General features: G+C 44.8%; 1 non-coding gene across 1 annotated transcript; it reads right to left on the reverse strand.

The window, feature by feature from the left end:
• Positions 1–3,994: 3,994 nt before the first annotated feature.
• LOC144171227 (U1 spliceosomal RNA) lies at positions 3,995–4,156 on the reverse strand. Its single transcript, XR_013322901.1, has one exon. It is a non-coding gene; the product is annotated as a U1 spliceosomal RNA (small nuclear RNA).
• Between the last annotated feature and the right edge of the window lie 9,606 nt (positions 4,157–13,762).

Raw genomic sequence — 13,762 nt, forward strand, 5'->3', positions numbered from 1 at the left:
AATACCCGCGAAGAACCCGCTTGCACTTCCAATTTTGCAATGTGCAATTACTGTATGCCACATGAGTACAAAAGTACGGCATCGTTGTTGCAGGATGCTTCAAATCTAGCCGAAAGCGCAGAGCAAGAACCCGTCAAAGATCAAATTGACGTCAAACTTCTCGGTGAGGCTCCTGGTTTAACAAAGTGAATCAATGGCTTCAAAAATAAAGTGTTTTATGTTTCTGTCTGGGTGAGAATAAGTCACCGACCTCCGCGGCATAAGACGAACATGCTACATTGACGCCAGGAATGATCCACAGTGCTGACTAAACGTGTGCGGTGTGTGCGCGTCAATGTGCACTTGACGGCACTTCCTGTGGGTAGGAGCACCACGTGACGGAACACAAGGAGAACATCGGTGCCCCCACTACCCAAAGAAGACGAAACAATCCTCCGCCTGCTCCAAACAAACGTTCCCTCATAGAAATCGGCTCCATTCTCTGTACCCTGACCGACGCTCTGCAGAAGGGCAATATTGCAATCAACCACAGATCCAACTCACAACATTTTAGGCTCGCTATAAAACCCAAACTTTCCTCAGTTCCTCTCGCCTCCCCCTTCTCGAGCTGTGGGGGAACCTGACAACCCGAAGTCAACTGGAGCCACAGCTCCTTTTGGCGCCCAACTGAAAGAACGCCGTTTGTCCCATGGATCACTGGACTGAGGGACCACTTTCACAGACAACAGCTCGATAAATGGTTGCACCACCACGACCATGCTGTCCTTAATCAACGCTGATTGTGGGGAAGTACAAGCGCGAAGTGCCTGCAATCTGCATGAAGAAACAGTTCACAGGGGGTTTCGTGATGGAGGGGTTCCTACACCGGGTGGGCCATCGGTTTTTGTACCGGGTAAGCACGGAATACGTCTACAACGCCTATACACCTATACGCCTACGCCATATACGCTTACAAATGCACCTGCAAGGCACGATCACAGGAGAAAAAAAGCAGCAATAGGAGCCAAAAGGCAAAGAATAAAAAGCAAAGAAAGACACGCCGACACGATTTTATTATAAACAAGTGTTTAAGAAGTATCGCGAGGGAAAGCTTACGGGCTTTCATTGCTTACACGTTCAAATCCCGTGAACGGACTTAACTGCCCTGATAATTTCTATCATTCTATTCATGTCGGCATCATCATCATCATCACAAACCTACTCAAATCCACTGCAGAATGAAGGCCTGTCCCATTGACCTCCAACCGCCCCTCTCCTTCTCTGCTCGAGTCCACAGTTTACCCCCAAGTTCCGCATTTCATCCCTCCATCGAGTTAATGGCCTTCCCCTTCTAGTATACCTATCTATTGACATCCATTCTTTCACCCTAATTATCCACCGGTTGCCGCTTCGTCTCACCATATGACCAGCCCAAGCCTATTTTTTAACTGTTTTATTCCAGGATACACGAAGATTTCCCTGGTGTCATATTTGTCACGGAATTGACGACACTACAACAAAGCAAGCAGCCTTTAAAGGGTGCACCCCTGCACAAAAGGTCTTCTTGCGGGGAAGCAACCATTAATGCTAAAGAGTACGTTATACTTAGGGTTGTTCGTTTCCGGGTTTTATATTTTAACACGAAAGTGTATTATGCTGCCATACACCAAGATTTCACTGACGCCACCTCCGTCACGAAAATGACGCCAGTACACCTTTGCCGAATCGACCCGCCAACACGACGTAGCTCGCCAAGCACACCCACAAGACAGCTAGTGACCTTCAAATCATGCTCAGCAGCAGGTTTCGCTCCACATTTCACTTCCGTGTTTTACCGATTTCTATGACAGAGGAATCAACCACAGTTTTTTTTCTTTTTTTTGAACTATGATATCGTCCACTCTAGTTTGTTCTCTGATCCAGGTAGCGCGTTTCGTGTCCCTGAGTGTTACTCCTAACATTATTCGTTTTATGGCCGCTTGAGCAGACCTCAGTTTGCTTTCTAGTTGCTTAGTAAGGCGCCAAGTTTCAGCTCCGCATGTCATCACCGGCAGTATGCACTGGTTGTAGATTTTTATTTTGAGTGACAGAGGTGGCGTACTTTTCATTATTTAGGAGTGCGTGCCGAGTGCTTCCCAATCCATACCTATTCTGCGCCAAATTTATTTTTGGGGGTTGGGGTCAACACTAACCATCTTTCCGGGGTATAAATATATTCTTTTGCTTGTTCTAGCATTTCGTTTCCTAGGCTGAAAATGACGTTTTTGGCATGTCTGACGAAAAGAACGCCTTATTGAGTGCTACCTGTTTCGTTAATGGCTTTGTGGCTGTTGTAGTAGGTGAATATGGATGGTATAAGTCAAAGAACACAAGCTGAGGGGACGATACAAGACGCGCCACGTCATATTTACCACGGTCAGTTCTTCTGAACTATCTGAAATGCCCCTAAGAAGCAGCATTCATTTGTTGTGACAACCACCAGCGTAAGATTCTCATAAGTTTGGATGATGTCAGCAGACATTCAAAAGTATGTATCACTATTCGTGGCTCTGAGTTTGAGGCGTTGTCTGGCAGCAGTGCAAAGAAACCAGGATGGCTGACTGGCAGCCTCTCAAAACGCAGTTACAGCCTGTCTTAAAAGGGTCTTAAGGGAGCTCATTATGAAAAAATCGGTGCGACATATAGATAGGGAATACTTGAGCCGCCTGGGGTTTGCAGATGGCATTGACTTGTTCACTTAGTTTGGTGAGAAAATTTACAGAACATGCTTTGGGATCGGTACTTGGAAAGTTGACATTGAACACGAAAATACTAAAGGTTTCTAAACTGCTTTATAAACTTGCAAATGGAGGTGCCTTGAAAACGGGCTACGAGGTACTTCATTCAAGAAGTATTTCTATGTATGCTGAGCAAAATGTTGTTAGTACTTGTCCAAACCATAACAAAATTAACTCACATTAAGAATTTGGTGGGCTGCATTGGATTCCTGGTCATGCATAAATTGAAGGGGGTGAACACGCTCATCAGCTTGCCGACAAAGGTTTCCTCAGGGTTTGTTTCTGATGTCTGTCGTGACACATATCGTGGTCCACCTCCCCTCCACTTCCCCAAAGCGAAATTCGCAGCCATAGTCGCTACTTTCTACTTTTGTACGCCCAGATTTCACGCCAAAAGCAAACAGGCAAAAATACGACCACTCGATTACGCTTATTACAGACCACAGGCACGTTTTCTGCCACCACCTCGCTTTCAACACTGTTTTATCTCTGTATTCAGGACAACCTCCTGTGGATAGTCCTAAAGTGCTATAGAGTAGACGGTTGGTGCGAGGAGCTTACAGCAACAGCGGGCGCAGGCTGCCGGCCTTATAACCCTCAGCGGCTACGTGTACCGAAGCGGGCGGCTCGTCCGCACCATAAAACTTTGAATTGAGTTTTTCTATTCTTATCGCTGTATTGATCAAGTAAAAATAACGCCACTCATTAAGTACACAAAAAAAAATACATCGCCAATCTCTTTACCCTGATAATGGCGGGTAAAGGGCTGCCTTAGTATTGTTATTTTGCATTTTTCAATCCGGTTGAAGATGGTCATGGCGATTCCGGTATTAAACTGGCGGACACTAGGTACGTGCAGGTCTCATCGCAGGTCGCACCTTACCCCACAAAGGTTTCATCTCCATTGGAAACAACGCCAAGGTCGCAATGCTTCGGTCCGCCCCAAGTTTCACGTTAGTGGAGATGGCCCGGAATTTCTTAAACTACCAGGAAGAAAACGGAAAACTTGCGTTCTACGATCTATACGATTGTGACTTCCGGAACTCAGGGTGGGCTCTGTGGCTCCACAGAACCGGCGTTGAGTTCCGGAACTAACAACAAACTATGCTCGCCACGCTCAGTTCACGGGGCACAATTGTTAATTGACAAGGTACGCTCTCGTATGACCTTTGCGGCCTCACAGATCAAGGCCCCGTGAAGCTAACGCTGACCAGTCTGTCTTTGGAATTGTAGAAGGAAGGGGATCCGCTCTGGCGCAGTTCCCCGCTACCAAAAATTAAGTGCCCCACCTCCCAGTGACGGGATAGTGGCAGGGCCCAACACGGGCGCAGTGCAATGCCCGTGTCCTCCCTGGAGGCACCCCCTCAATGATCAGGGTAACCCCTGCACCAGGTAAGTATGCCTGGGGAGCGCCCCTCGTGGCAACGCAACCGAGGAAGACTCACCGCAGGGCTTCAGTGGGCAGATTCCGAAACATCAAAATTTCGCATTAGAGCAGCATATTACATAAAACACGCGCATCTGTCTGTACAAGAGGCCAAAGTGCCAGGTTACGTTTCGTCCATTTCGTAAAAAAGGGCTCGCACTTCAAAACAAAATGTCAAAAAGTTTAAAAATTCTTCTGAATATGCTTTTCTATAATAATACTTTCAGTCGCTAGAGGCGCGAATGTGGCCAGCCGAGACGTCTGCCGGCAAATAGATGGAAAGGGAAACAATGGATTTATAATTGTAAGGCTGCGAGCGTTTATATGCACACGGCGTTTCAAATGAGCGGAAATACGGGAACTGGTTATAGTGTCCGGTACTTTCACACCGGTAAGTACGGACTGGAACTTCCCAGCCTAGTGCTGTGATCTCTCCACTTCACCAAAGGACAATTTGAACATTTTTTTTGGAGCTATAGAAGCGCTGTTTGCTTGGCTACATGGCTCATAGTGATTATTGCGAAAAATAACAAACGGAAAATGAACGCAAACACGAAGACAGGACACCTACGCGGGTTAGTTGTCTGTGTGCTAGGGGTGTCCAGGCTTCAAGTCGTATTTTCATTCCTGCGTGTTTACGTCTCAGCTGTTCTTTGTCTTTACCAAGCCTCAAAATTTTTTTCAGCCAAGGTGGCTGCCTCAGGTGAAATTAAATTGAAGCAAATGACTATTTTTTTTGTAGAGAAACGACTTCAATAGCCATTCGGCATGCATGGTACAAAAATACTGCAATAAATGATCAACGGTTTCTGTTTAAGTGATACGGCAGAGAAAAGTTCGCAAGCAAATACAAAGATTTAAACATTCATGAGCGAAAGACGTGTTACTAAGGTGGCAAAGGAACACGCTTCCAAAAAGTCGTTACAAGTGCTGCTGCCTCGAATCGAACTCAGCGCAACGGTTGAACGTGGCGGCTATTATATCGCTAGAGCCACCCGTCGTGCTGGTTCAGGAAGTGAGGTGGCGCTCTATTAATCCCATATTTGTAATTATTTCGCCCGCAGTACACGGGAACAATTTTATTTCTTTACATTTTTTTTTTACATTCATGAATACTTTGCGTTGCCTGCTTCGTTTTTCTTCACAAACAAAAAAGGACAAAAGACTGCTTTTAATGCACCCAACAGCGTGTTGAGGTAACGGACGCGCCTTTGTAACGCTTTACTCAACAATAAGCCCAGCTGCATCGAGTCACGAAGCAATCATAAAATTTGGTAAGTACAAATGCTGAAACGGGTATGTGAAATCTCGGATTTCAAACTTGTGGGGCTGTTCGGCCCATTAATATAGCAATCATTCTTTTGGATAGGTCGGCCAGTCCCCTGGTAACTTCATTTCGCCTGTGGGATTATGAATCTGCGTGACTGCTTTGGGCTCTCATATGTCTTACGCTCCATTCGGCCCAAGAACCCTCAGAATTAGCAATAATCTAAAAGTTATCAGAAGTAGGGAATTTAATGCATGTTAGAAGCAAGACTGAAAAATGCTTTTTGTGACGAAAACAAACTACGTTAGTAATTATACGTTTTAAGACTTCTCTAAACTATATAAATTACGTTAAAAATACTTGGCTAAAAAGAAGTCCCCTTGCTATTTCAGTTGCTTATGTTTTAAGATAAATACCTCACTTTGCAATGAGTGTAAACCATATGAAAAGCATGGACAGTGTTTTCCTGCTTTGCCATGCTTCCAAAGCTTTATTTTAGCAAAGCAACAAATTAGGTTGGAGTTTGGTATGGGAAAATCGTCGCCCGGTTAAAATAAAAACTTCTTCCCGCGTGCGGAGGAAGCGCTTTGCCAGCGCCAATGAAAAGCTTTAGTGGAGTGCTTTTTCAGGATTTAGTGCCGCTCAAGGAGGCCGAAACAATAACAACTTGTACAGAAGCGCTTTAGCTAATCAATTGCGACTTATCAGTCTTGTGCTTTTATTAATAGCGAAGGCATCGCTGGAAACCAGACCAAGCAAGTTCCGCCAGCCTTCTTGTGCCCCGGGTCATGTCAAAGGACCAAAGGACGTACGCTGAGCAGCCAACCGCAAAATGAGGCTAGTGTTGCTGTTTCCGGCAGGGCACAAAAGAGACCGTTGTTCTTGCGTGCCCAATTTCACCGTGTTAAGCCCGTTCTACAAGGTGCGAATTTAGCCTACGAATCCGCAGCTGCGGCGCTGCTCGTGCGTCAAAACAATCTACACTCGTTCTTGTGGCATATTGCGGAATGTGTGGAACAGGCAAACATCGCCTGTTATCGCCGCTTGGGAATTGGCAATTTCTCGTAGCATTGAAAATAGGAAAAACAGGTCGCTTTGCCGCACGAGCTATGCCGCAGCTGCGCATTCGCAGGCGAAATTCGAACCTTGTAGAACGGTCTTTACCCCCTTCCTTAAAGTACATGGTCCAAGCACGGCACTCTCCGCAAGGTAGGGCGTTCAGCAGGATATGTGGACCAGTATATGCTCGCCGAGAACTTATCAAAGCACAAAGCAAAAGCAGGCTGACAACGTATTCACGACCGGGAGTACCAAAGTTGATTCATTTAGGTGCACGCCAGAAAAATGGTCGGTGATATCTGCAGCGTCAATGTGAGGGCGGGTCCCGAAAATGGTTTGTGCGCTAACAAACTACTTACCACTGGAGGGAGAGCTCTTCAGTGTTCATCGAAGCAAATGTTGTTTGACGCCAGATGACAAGTGACCGATTCTGAGTTTTCCTTCAAGAATGTTTCGCAGTGAAAAAAAAAGCACACATTCCGAGAAGCGCGTGCTACTTCGTTAGCATTCTTTCCTGTCGTACGTCTATACACTGAAAACCATTAAAGCTGGCTGCACTATTATACATCAATGCATTGCTGGGAGAACATTTTACTAGGCCAAGTGAAAACAGACTTGTAATTAAGCATGACGGTCACATGCATTATTGCAAAGAACCAAACCCCAAGTCCCCTGTAGACGGGCTTCACTAATTTACACGGATGCATTGCTAGCGCATTCTTGTATGCTTTGTTTATATATTTTCAATTCTTTCATATCTATTTTTAAGGTGCCAATCCTCTGAGTTTGCAGTATTGTAACGACTTCATCAGTTAACGTGTCCAATAATGCATTTATTACGCCGACATATTGAGTCACACAAAGAACTCACCTTCTCTTGGTAGAGTACTGTGTACAAAATGCTTATTCATAACAAATGACTGACGAGTCACCGGGAGCTGCCAACACGAGTGGTTTTTAAGCATTTGGCTGTATCTGGAAGGGACACGAGTGCGAGCATGCATCCATCTCCTCCGGGACCAACATGCCATCCGACCTTATTGTTTCGCCCAGTCACAACTAACCCGTGACGAAGTAACCACTTTCCAGCTCCTGCAAACCAATCAATATCCCGAAAACTCCCTACTACTCGCTATGAACCACACCGAATACCCCGCCACCTGTATCTTGTGCTCTGCAGGTTGAACGTAGTACTACCTGGTACGGGAGTGCCAAAAAGCCTCTACTGTTACCCCTAATCGCAATGCTACCTATGAGCAGTGTGTGGACCCGCTGACCAGCTCCGAACCCTTCGACCGGCGAAGACAGCGGGAGAGGGCCCGAATGTCCAGGCAGCCCAAAGGGGCACCTTAGGGTAAGGATGCCGCTCAAGGGGCGAGGCCCTAACACCATTCTCCTGCTCACGACTGAGTAAAATGTTCATCTCTCTCTCTCCTCCTTCGGCTACGTGTACATGTTTTTTAATGTGCAGCTTTGCCGGACTCACCCTGACCGTGGCGTCAAAATGAGTCTACAAGTTTTCACGCCCCAAAAAAGCAACAAAAACGAGACAGAAAGCCCTTGAGAACAATTCTAGCATTCGAGGCATAGAACTGGCCGAGTGCTAATAATCTGGCTGGCTCCGGGAGGGGACGTCGAAGCCATAAACTGGACGAGATAAATGATCGCACGTTTTTTGGTACGGAAGATTTCAGTGATATCTCTCACACAATTTTTTTTTGCCTAAAGGGGTTGGGGTATAAGAACAAGATATTACAGGCACTCAAGCCCGATTTCGTAGGAAAGGCTATTTATAGCATCTTAGTTGAGGAGGTTAGAAAACACAAACAAAAGGAAAAAAAGTGAGCGCAAACAAAGAAAACGAAATGAGTAGAAGAGGTACAAAACGTGTATATGCTTTCACAATCAAAACGGAAAGCTGGGGGAGTTGGTTTAAGTGCATGTTTGCAAAGGCGCAAAAAGATACAGAAGAAAGAGGGAGGTATACACAGACAGGGCGTCACTCACACCTAAAACTCACAATCAGGGGCGTAGCCGGGGGGGGGGGGGGCATGTCAGAACGCCCCCAGAAACGCCCCCAGAAAAAATGAAGGAAGCTCGCCCTAACCCATAAGACTTGAACATAGCGAAGCTGTACGCAAACTTCACGACCATCACTGAGGTTTAAGTCCAGGATTGCAGCCGATTTGCTTCTTCTTCGCTTCCGCAACGACCTTTACTCCATCATTGTTGCTGTAAGTGCGAGCTTTTATTTTTTTGGAAGTGACAATCATTGGACTTCGACTTAGAGGGGCGTACGCTATGACGTGTCTTTCTCGTTCCGAGCAAGTGTTGCCACGATTATGGCGAACGCTGGAGTTTTTTTAGCCACTCAGCCAATCTCCCTAAGTGGGAATGCTTATATTGACAAACGTGCGCCAGGGACGCTGGGTGGTCGCCGCTAGACACTCCCACACATGAGCGCTGGGCACTTTCTTGATTTTTATAACTTCCGGGCAGTCGCCACAATCTTGATCAATCTCCTTAAGTGGGTATGCTTGGCTTGACAAACGTGCGCAGGGAACGCGGGGCTGTTGTCGCGAGGCACGTACACACGAACGTAAGGCCTTTTCTTAGTTCTGTTAACTCCTGGGCGGTCACCGCGAGGCCCGCGCTATCGTGCGCGCGCTCGGCAATATCTTTGCATTTTTAACTCCGGACAGAAAAAATAGGTTTGCTAGACAGCTTCGCTGTTAAGATGAGGAACTTCGACTAGAAATCGAAAATGTAATGGTGTTTTCGCGTGGGCTGTCTTTCCTATTTTGTGTGTGTTGGCGGCATATAACACCCCCGAAAAATATTTCTGGCTACGGCTCTGCTCACAATGTTGTAAACTGCCCGCGATTCTGTTTTTAGATGCGATAGTCTTTCTTTCCCTACACAAAGGTACAAATGTTTTTCGGTCTCTATGTCTGTATGTATGTCTTCTAGAAAAAGGTTTTCTAAAAGTGAAGCCTGGTCGCGGCGCGGGTTGGCCATTCCTGTTCTAAGTCGCCGGAACCTTCGTTTGGGCCTCTCCTGAGCGAATGCTGCAACTCCAAAATGTTCGTGAGCAGCGAGCCACCACCTTCAAAAAGCGGCCGGGATCCACCAGACGTGGCAGCAGGACGTCAGGTGGATTTTCGTCCACTCGGCTGGCAACCTGGAACCACGTCAACTGAACCTGTTGCTTATAATAAAGCACCTTTCTTCGACACTTCGGGCAGAACCACCGCGTTAGGAGTATTGCGCTCACAGCTTGCACTCATACAGGTAAGTTACTTTCAAGGCTCATGTTACCGTAGCAACAATCCTTGCCTCATTGCGGTGTCGTGGCCCCCCGACATGTTCAACAGTATCAAACGGTTAGCGCGAGCAGCACTGTATTTATGGCGCATGCTATTACTTCGAGGGGACATTGAAGCGAATCCAGGTCCCACGACGCAAGTGCAGGAAGAAAAACTTGACACGGTAGTAAGTGCCGTGCACGCTTGGAAGCCAGCAATACTAACATGCTGGAATCTGTAAACAAAGTGCTACAAATGCATACTGTGCTAAAAAACGATCGTGAATCACTAACCAGACGTGTAAGCGCAGTCGAAGGCAAACTTGAGTAACTTTCCTTAGAAAGAACAATCTAGAGCCAGAACGATAGCCTAACAAAAATACAAAATAAAATACAGGATTTAGAACCAAAATTCCTATCGATACTCCGCCTGAGGATAGAAGCAGTAGCAACGAGCATGACATGTCGGTGATGCATCATAAGATTGACTATTTAGAAAACCGTTCAAAGCGATCTAACCTTCTGTTTTATGGTATTTAGGATACGGGTGAATCGGAAGACTAGGAAACGTCCAAAAAATAGTGACTAAGTTTTGCCAACACAAATTAGGAATATCAACAGTCTCAATCGCACGTGCGGATCGCCTCGGACAATTTTCAAATGAACCCAGTCGAGCTATTAGTGTGAAGTTTTTTAACAAAAAGAAGTCGTAACAGTGTTTTGTAATGGACACAGGTTAAAAGGTACGGATTCTGGCATTTCTCGCGATTACTCCGAAGCTGTTCGCGATAAAAGGCGTAAACTTTGGAAGCTTTCAAAAACCACCAGAAAAGACAAAGACCGTGTAAGCCTTGCCTTCAACAAGCTAAGAATTAATAAAGACGTGTACGTATTCGACTCTGAAACAAATTGTGCCAAACTTGTTTCCTCTGTTGTTCTTTCAGTCTGTCGCGACGCCCGAATTTCATCTTGTCTTACACTACCACACCCATTACCAACTGGTCAATTTAGTGCTGAGAAAGGTTGCCGCTTTTTATACACCAATATTAGGAGTGTTGTTACAAAAAATGTCGCACTTTCTTCTTTAATCGACTCAACATCCGAAACAATAATAGCACTAACTGAAACTTGGTTAATCGAAAGTATTCCTAATTAAAACATATTTTTTTGTGAATGAGGTTTCAACAACTTTCGTTATGATAGGCCAAAACGTCGAGGTGGCGGTGTTCTTCTTGCAATCAATATACATTATCTTGTAGTACTAGTGGCTATTAACACTTTCCTTGAATGCGTAGTAACTTGTATCCAATTCCCATCACGTAACGTCATTGTTGGTGTCTTTTCTCGCCCACCTAACTTCACTCATGGGTTCGCAGCAGAATTCCACCCCATATTTTCCGAACTTGCGCGTAAATTTTCCCATTTTAGTGTAATAATTCTTGGGGACTTTAATTTTCCAGACATAACGTGGGCAACACTATCAACCCGCAGTGCGCAATCAAAGTCCCATGCGTTTCTCCATTGTTACCATGATTTCAGCCTGACCTATTTAGTATCATGCCCAAGAAGAAGGTCTGCACATTGCTCGAATATTCTTGACTTGATCCTAACTAACAATCCAGATATATGCACCGAACTAACCCATATCGATGCTTTATCAAATCATGACGTGCTAACCGGTCGCTTCATTCCGTCCCCTTCCAAAAGCCAAATTATCAGCAAACAGATTAGGTGCTACAAAAGGGCTAACTTCGATCGCTTTAACAATGAACTATCGCTTTTAGGAGTAGAATTTCTGAGTGGCAATTTATTGCGCACAGTACAATAAAACTGGTTGTTATTTAAAAGCGCACTTATTAATCTCATAGAAAATACATCCCGATCATCTCCATAAAATCCGATAGCACTGCTCTCTGGTATTCACAGAATCTTCACCGCCGAAATAACAAGAAAAACGATTGTTCAGGCAAGCTAACAAAAATAAATCATCTCTATCCTGAAAACGCCACAAAGCATGCGACAACGAATAGAAAAGGTTACTCAAAAGCACCCGCAGACAATTCTATAAACAAGACCTGTTATCTATGTTACAACAAACTCTCGGCGCTTCCGGCGTGTCATTAATCCCAAACATATTCCTGACATCGTCCTTACTGATCGGAACGCAAAGCAATAACTGAAGCAGATTGTTCCAAACAACCCAAGCAAACATTTTCTTCGGTATTCACGCGTGAATCTTTAGAACCATTGGCCACCATCACCACTCGCATTGTCTCTTCTATGTCGGAAATAATAATTAGTGATTCTGAAAGTAATTCTCTCCTTACTAATCTCAAGATTTTTTCTCCAGCGGACAATGCTGGCCTCAATAAACCGGCGTAATACGCCGAGATTGGAAGGTGGCCAAGGTGGTACCATCCTTCAAGTCAGGTGATCGTTCCTCACCCCTTAACTACCAATCCATTTCTTCAACAAGTATTATTTGTAAATTGCTCGCGCATGTTATTATTCACAAGTTATTAAATACCTCGAAGAGCATAACCTCATTTTTAAGCATCAGCACGGTCTTCGCCCAAACTATTTTTATGACACACAACTCGCTGGCTTCATTCACGACATACATTCATCTATTGATGCAGGAGTCAAAGTAGATGCCATCTTCCTAGATTTCTCAAAAGCATTTGACCGTGTCTCTCATCGTCGGCTCATTCAAAAGCTCAATAAACTGAACATTGACCCTACTGTTGTCTGATGGATAAAACAGGATGCCATTTTCATCAGTTAACAATCACAACTCATCTCTAGTCCCCGTAACATCTGGTGTACCACAAGGAAGCGTACGTGGGCCTCTACGTTTTCTAATTTATATTAATGACCTCCCAGACGGCGTTAATCTAATATCAGACTATTTGAAGACGACTGCGTAGTATATCGTAATACTTATTCTAACTGCGATCATGACATTTTTCGATCCGATCTAAACGCTGTAAACGAATGTTCCACCTGGCCAATGCCTCTAAACCTTGCTGAAACAAAATTAATGTCCTTTACTAATCCCGCACCCCGCCCATCAACATCTTACACCTTAAACAACAATCGTATGGAACAGGTTTCTTCCTACAAATATCTCGGCGTTCAACTAGCCACTATCCTGACGTGGAATGATCACATTAATCAGGTTCTCGAATCTGCAAACCGTTCCCTTGGCTTTCTGAAACATAACCTTAAACATGCTTCTGCACACTTACGTAGATTGGCATACACTAACACTAATACGTCCTAAAATAGAGTACGCTTCAGCCATACGGGATCCTCATCAAGCATATTTAATACCTGATTCTGCACGCTTCATATATTCGGATTATTCACGTCACACCAGTGTAACAGAATTAAAAAATCGCGCAGAGGTTGAAGCCTTATCTCATCGCCGTTGCGCATCTCGTTTAACACTATTTCACAAACGTTACTATCCTGCGTCTTTGCATAATAATTCAATGAGTGAACCTTCAGCCATCTTCCCGCGCCATTATCACCCCACAAAGTCAAACGCATCTTTTGTCGTTCCCTCGAATTTGCTCAATCGTTCGTACCTGGAACCACGATTGAATGAAATAATCTGCCATCCCACGTTGTCATCGAATCAAATGTCTCGAAAGTTGCAGGAGCTCTAAACTGAAATATGCAAACCTAACACCATTTTGCTGCCCCATTTGTAAATTTGTTTTCCATTTCTTTTTGTTGCTTACCTTTCTTTCCGCACGCTAGTTAACGTCCCTGGGACGACGTATTAGTTTCGACATGATCGTTTTACCATTGCGATAGTAATGTACAACCTACGTAGTGCCCTCCAGTGGAGGCCCTTTAGGGTTATTTTGAATTAAATAAATAAAGAAAAAGAAAGCTGTCTTAGCGGGAATGATGGCGTTCTGTGAAAAAACTATTGCATTTCC

The sequence above is a fragment of the Haemaphysalis longicornis genome, unplaced genomic scaffold (genome assembly GCF_048455015.1).
Source record: "Haemaphysalis longicornis isolate Haplotype H1 unplaced genomic scaffold, Haemaphysalis longicornis Haplotype H1 scaffold_2, whole genome shotgun sequence".
Taxonomy (NCBI): domain Eukaryota; kingdom Metazoa; phylum Arthropoda; class Arachnida; order Ixodida; family Ixodidae; genus Haemaphysalis; species Haemaphysalis longicornis.